The sequence below is a fragment of the Canis lupus genome, chromosome 11, assembly GCF_048164855.1.
Source record: "Canis lupus baileyi chromosome 11, mCanLup2.hap1, whole genome shotgun sequence".
NCBI classification, from domain to species: Eukaryota; Metazoa; Chordata; class Mammalia; order Carnivora; family Canidae; genus Canis; species Canis lupus.
Genome location: NC_132848.1, coordinates 38,994,291 through 39,000,835, shown reverse-complemented (window position 1 = coordinate 39,000,835; position 6,545 = coordinate 38,994,291). Strand labels below are relative to the sequence as shown.

The 6,545-nt window shown below is 42.2% G+C and overlaps 1 pseudogene; it reads left to right on the top strand.

Annotated features, from left to right (window-relative positions):
• The first annotated feature begins 927 nt into the window (after positions 1 to 927).
• LOC140642260 (interferon-inducible double-stranded RNA-dependent protein kinase activator A pseudogene) lies at positions 928 to 1,827 on the top strand (annotated as a pseudogene).
• The last annotated feature ends 4,718 nt before the right edge of the window (positions 1,828 to 6,545 follow it).

Here is a 6,545-nt window from a genome sequence, read left to right as displayed (position 1 = left end):
GTTATAGTCCTCATGGAGAGAGAGAATTGGCCTGTAGAGCTGTGATGAATGCCCCCCAAAGACAAAGATAACCATTAGAATAGGTTCCAGTCCTTATTTGGCCTTGGCAGCTAGCGATAGGTGATTTTCCTCTATGCAGTTTACTTATTAGGTAAATAATCTTACTATGCCCAGGAGATATTCCTCTAAGGAAGTTGCCAACACATGCATGTATCAATAACTAGGATAGGCACCATCAAGGACTGTTGAGGGAGCCACATACAGTGAAAATTATGGCTGACTGACTTCCACAAATAATCACCGAAGACCCCAGAGGGTTCATGGCCCTCAGAATTGGAAGGGCACCCTAATTTTGTCTGTGTGAACACTCTCTGGATGGACTCGTTTCTTCCATAGCATCTATGGAAGATATGATATGATATGATATGAAGATATGATAGCATCTATCAGTAGCCTGATTGCATCAACATGGCCATGAAGTGAAGTAGTCTTGGGTGTTCATCTTGCCCCACAACTTAGTAAGTTGTGTCACCTTGACTAAGTTAATTAAGTTCCTCTGTCATAAAATGGTGATAATAATAGTGTGTGCCTTATAACTTTGGAACAGATTCGATTTGATAATTTAGCCAACATGCCTAGCAGAGTGCCAAGGACTGAATGTTAAGCTGCCATCATCGTTCCTTCCAGTGTCTGGCACTCCTTGCCTCCTGAGGTCATCCTAATGGCTTAGGGGTAGCCTGCAGTCAAGATTTCTGAACTCGGGAGCGCTCCTCTCGGGACGGCCGACCGGGCAGGGAGTGGGAAGGCAGCTCCGCAGGGCTCCTCCGCAGGCCGCCAAGCCTTCCCTTCCCGCTAAGTCCCAGAGCAGGTGGCGGCGCCCTGGCCCCCGCTGGAGCGCGAGACAGCGGGACCTCCAGCTTGGGGAAGATGATTGCAGCTAAGCCAGGGAAAACGCCAGTTCAGGTATTACACGAATACGGCACGAAGACCAAGAACATCCTGGCTTATTACTGTGAAAGGTCGGATGTGCAAATACACGTGCCCACTTTCAGAGTAACCGTTGGGGACATAACCTGCACAGGTGAAGGTACAAGTAAGAAGCTGGAGAAACACAGAGCTGCGGCCCATAAACATTTTGAAAGCCAATGCAAGTATTTGCTTTGCAGTTCCTGACCCCTTAATGCCTGACCCTTCTAAGCAACCAAAGAACCAGCTTAATCCTATTGGTTCATTACAGGAGTTGGCTATTCATCATGGCTGGAGACTTCCTGAATATACCCTTTCCCAAGAGGGAGGACCTGCTCATAAGAGAGAATATACCACAATTTGCAGGCTAGGGTCATTTATGGAAACTGGAAAAAACTGGAAAGGGGGCATTAAAATAAAAATTTAAAAAATAAAAATTAAAAAAAAAAAAAAACAAGCCAAGAGAGACGCTGCTGAGAAATTTCTTTCCAAATTCAGTAATATTTCTCCAGAAAACCACATTTCTTTAACAAATGTAGTAGGACATTCTTTGGGATATACTTGGCCTTTCTTGAGGAATTCTCCTGGTGAAAAGATCAACTTATTGAAAAGAAGCCTCCTCAGTATTCCTAATACAGATACATCCAACTGCTTAGTGAAATAACCAAGAAACAAAGTTTTAATATAACATATTTGGATATAGAAGAGCTGAGTGCCAATGGACAGTATCAGTGTCTCGTTTAACTATCCACCAGCCCCATCACAGTCTGTCATGGCTCCGGGATGTCCTGTGGCAATGCACAGAGTGATGCACCTCACAACACTCTGAAGTATTTGAAGATATTTGCAGAAAGAAGGTGAGCCTGAAGCAACTCCAAAAGCCCTCAGTAGGACATAAGAAGTCCTCCTTTCACCCCTTCCCAAGTACAATGTTTACTGTTTGAGTTTGTGTGTTGTTTCTAAATCTCTTCCTAGATTCCATCAACACTCCAGATTTAAGGATCTCCCAGTAGTTATTAAGCTCTTTTTAATGGCTTCGACTTTGTACTGGTATATCGTATTTATAAACTTTGTACCATAGGCAGAGCGTAACACCCATGCTACAATGCCATGTACATAAAAGGAAGAAATTGCATGATTGTTGATGAGGAGGAGGAAGATGGCAAAGAAACAAAACTACTGCTAGCAACAGTTGTTCTTTTTTTAAAAAATATTTTATTTATTATTCACAAGAGACACAGAGAGAGAGAGAGAGAGGGAGGGAGGCAGAGACACAGGCAGAGGGAGAAGCAGGCTCCATGCAGAGACCCTGACATGGGACTCAATCCCAGGACTCCAGGATCATGCTCTGGCCCGAAGGCAGGCACTAAACCGCAGAGCCACCCAGGGATCCCGCAACAGTTGTTCTTACTGGTGTTTAACCTCTTCTTTGCACAAGTCTTTGTAAGGGGAATTCGAAGGAAGCCCCTTAGAATTCGAGTTTTGAGGAACGCACGAACAGGCATTCATTGAATGTGATTGTTGAATTTCAGGGAACATGATTGGTCTGCTGTGCATTTGAATCCATGTAATAAAGAGCTGCTGCTATAAAAAAAAAAAAAGAAAAAAGAAAAAAGAAAAAGAAAAAGATTTCTGAATTCATCATCATCTGCTATTGAGTCCACACTGCAGGATTGATCTCCTCAAAGGTCAATTAATTTTTTTCTTTCTTTGAATATTAACTAAACTCACCATTTCGGAAACATACGTTACTCGGAGTCCATCCTGGGCACATCTAGGAGATAAAATGGACAATCTGAAAAGCTCTTAATAAACTGTTAAAGGATGGTAATGGCTTAATGTGTCTGTCTTCCCATGTAAGATATTTGTCATTTTAAGAGGAGCCTTCAGAAAAAAAAAAAAAAAAAAAAGAGGAGCCTTCAGTGCCTTTTCCTAACAGAGTTGAAACAATGGAATGCCCATGTCCAAGGGCTATCATTGGGAAGACAGGAGTGAGTAATGGGGGTTTTTCCTTGCTCTTCCCATGAGTTCACACAGGTGTCTGCAAGAGAATAGGGGACATTTGTTTGTTTGCCTACACAGCTTGCCTTTACATTGTAAGGGAATAGAAATCCCTTTCTTTGGGAAACCAGCCTCATTTCCTAACTTTGTAGGACGACCAAGCTGAGGGGCCTGGGGAGCTTATCTGATTCTGGTCCTGAGCACTGAGTACCAGGTAAGCCTGAACAACTATCTCTGTCTTCATTTGTAGATCAAAGCAGAAATGAGAGATGGAATGAGTAAGAAACTTATCTATTTATTTATTTATAAGATTTTATTTATTCATGAGAGACAGAGAGAGAGAGAGAAAGAGAGAGAGAGAGAGAGGCAGAGACACAGGCAGAGGAAGAAGCAGGCTCCATGCAGGGAGCCTGACGTGGGACTCAATCTGGGGTCTCCAGGATCAAGCCCTGGGCTGAAGGCAGGCACTAAACCGCTGAGCCACCCAGGCTGCCTGAGACACATTTTTAAAAAGATTTTATTTATTTATTTGAGACAGAGAGAGTGAGAGAGAGAGAGATAGCAAAAGACAGCATGAATGAGGGGAAGGGCTGAGGGAAAGGAATAAGCAGGCTCCCCGCTAAGCAAGAAGCCAGACCCAGGGCTGGATCCCGGGGCCTGGAGACAGTGACCTGGGCCGAAGACAGATGCTTAACAGACTGAGACACTCAGGTGCCCCAGAAGGACATTTTTCTGATGACATCTTTTTTTTTTTTTTTAAGATTTTATTTATTTATTCGTGAGAGACACAGAGAAGCAGAAACATAGGCAGAGGGAAAAGCAGACTCCTTGAGGGGAGCCTGATGTGGGATGAGATCCTGGGACTCTGGGACCATGCCCCGAGCCGAAGGCAGATGCTCAACCACTGAGCCACCCAGGCGTCTTGATAACATCTTTTGAGCACCTAGATACAAGGATGCCTGACCTAGCTAGCCATCCACAATTTAGTTCTCTGACACAGTAGCACCTGACTTCTGACCCACATCCTCAGACTATTTTTCCCCTTTATTTAAGTGGGTTTGAGGGATTCATATTACAGACAACTAAAAGGGTTTTGATTAATACAAGTGTGTACAAATGGATCTGTAGTTGAGGGGTGAAGACTTACAAAAATCTATCACCATCACTGAACAGAGAACTTACAGTTTAAGCTATATTCATCATAAGCGAATAGCCTAAAAACGTGAAGCATAGACCTTATCAAGGTTTCTCCACTGCACACAAACCCTGTGATGGTTCTGCTTGCTTTCTGATAACAATATACAGTCCTCTTTGAATCAGACTCCAGCCTTAGTTCCTACATGAATCATTCTCCAAACGCCCATCTAGTTTCCTGCACTTCCAACACCATGATCCTCCATCTGTCTATCCTGTTAGTTCTTGACTTGTCATTTTGTTTAAAACCTTGGGTTCTGCCCTTCCAGAGATTTGATTTTACCACTTCCTAGGCCTTGAGCTAGGGGCCAAAAGTATCTAATTGTCAATTTTTTTCAAAAAAGTCATATGGAAAATAATAGTAAGTAACATTGTTGAATGATTTAAATTATAGTGGATTAAAGTGTCTGGCTCATAAGTTCTCAATGACTATTAGCTAATTTTTGCTATGACTTTATCCCTTTGGCACGTAGCACATAGCCTGCATGTGATAGTATCTAGATAAATATTTGTTGGATTAATAACCAAATATATCCTTAGCCTTGAAAAATTGGTTAATGCATATTCTTCTCTACCACATAGGAAATACCTTGTTTTATGGAGGCAGGTCAATAATGGTCAAGACAGCGGGGGACAGTATGAAGCCAGTCAAATAGGTTTAAAGGTTAGCTGTGCTATTTTTTCTTTATGGGACATGGGCAAGTCACTTACCTTCTGGGAGCCTCCATTTAATCATCTATATTTGGTGACATTGAGAGTACATACTCTTAGGGTTGCTGAGAGGATTAAAGAAGGACAAATATTCAATGTAGCCCATCATCAATTAAGTGTGCAGTTCTGGTGGAAAGTGCATTAGTGGCATTAGGGCTGGGGAATACTGAGAAAAATAGCTCATACCACCTTTAAAAGACTCCAGCCATGTGCTTCATTTTCAAAAGAGTTGCTATTGAATAAGTGATTATACTTGATGAAATACAACTCATCCCTAACAAGTTACTCCCATTTGTATGATACTACATTTCCTATATTTTCAAATGTCATGTGGCATTAAAGTGGCTAAACTCCATCAGCAAGCAGTCTATGAGATCTTGGTGACCGATATCCAGCCTATTTTTCAGCTCAGTGAGCAGGCAGTGAAAGTAATGATGAGGTCAGTGGGGGGTGTTCATCAGTTTCTTTTAAGAAGCACAAGGTTCTGGAGAAAATCTGACGAGAGCAATTCAGTTTTCATGAATGCCTAACCCATTGTGGCCAAATTAACCAACAGAGATTATCTGGAGATCTATTAAATTTATTGGATCAATTAATCCAATGCAACATTGGAAAATGAAAATGAAAGCATGTCACAAAATTTTGTTTAGTGTTTTTTTTAAGATTTTATTTATTTGTTTATTCATGACAGACAGAGATTGAGGGAGAGAGAGAGCCAGAGACACACAGGCAGAGGGAGAAGTGGGCTCCACACAGGGAGCCCAACGTGGGACTCGATCCCAGGCCTCCAGGATCACACCCTGGGCTGAAGGCGGTGCTAAACTACTGGGCCACTTGGGCTGCCCAATTTTGTTTAGATTTTACATTTATTTGTGGAAGTTCATATAGCTGTGAAGACAGGAAATGTAATGTAGTCATTAAGAACCTGAGCTTTAAAGTCTGAATGCTTGGATTTGAAGTCCTGTTCTACTGGTTCCTGGCTGTGTGATTTAGCCCCCATGCATCAGTGTCAAAGTCTGTCAGATGAAGACAGTAGTAACTCTTCTCGGGGATGTCAAGACAGTAGCTCTATGTAAGGGATCTACTATAGTAGCTGGCGCTTGGTGAAGGGCTCCATACATGTTAGCCATTATTATTTCCAATTAAGGATCTACTAGCCAATGCCTGATCTTTATGGAATACTGTGATTAGTAGGGTTAGTAGGCACGCATTCTTGAGGCGGTCACACACTGCCCACGTGATGGTAACCTGAGATTATAGACTCCACAGGTCAGCCTCGGGGATCCTAAAAATCGATTTGAATGGTATCATCAAATATAAGGGAATATAGGAAATGTCTCCACTTAGGAAGTCGAGAGAAGTCTTCCATGTCCCTTATGGTCTCCCATTAGTCAATTCACGTCCCTCCTCAGGGAAAATAATTAGAGCAAGAGAACAGCAGACAATTTTTCAAACTTGTCCTTTATTCTTATTGTAGATAGTGACATTCATTGAATGAGAGCATTTTGGAAGAAACCCCATGCATTCAGCGCTGTTTGGGTTCCGTGTGAATAGCTTGTAAAAGCTTTTCTCTGTGCTCACTTACTTTGTGTATCTTCCCATTGTCATCCCTTGTGTCTGGCCCGCCTGCATTAACATAAAATGATGGGTCTCTCTTAACTCTAACCTAAACT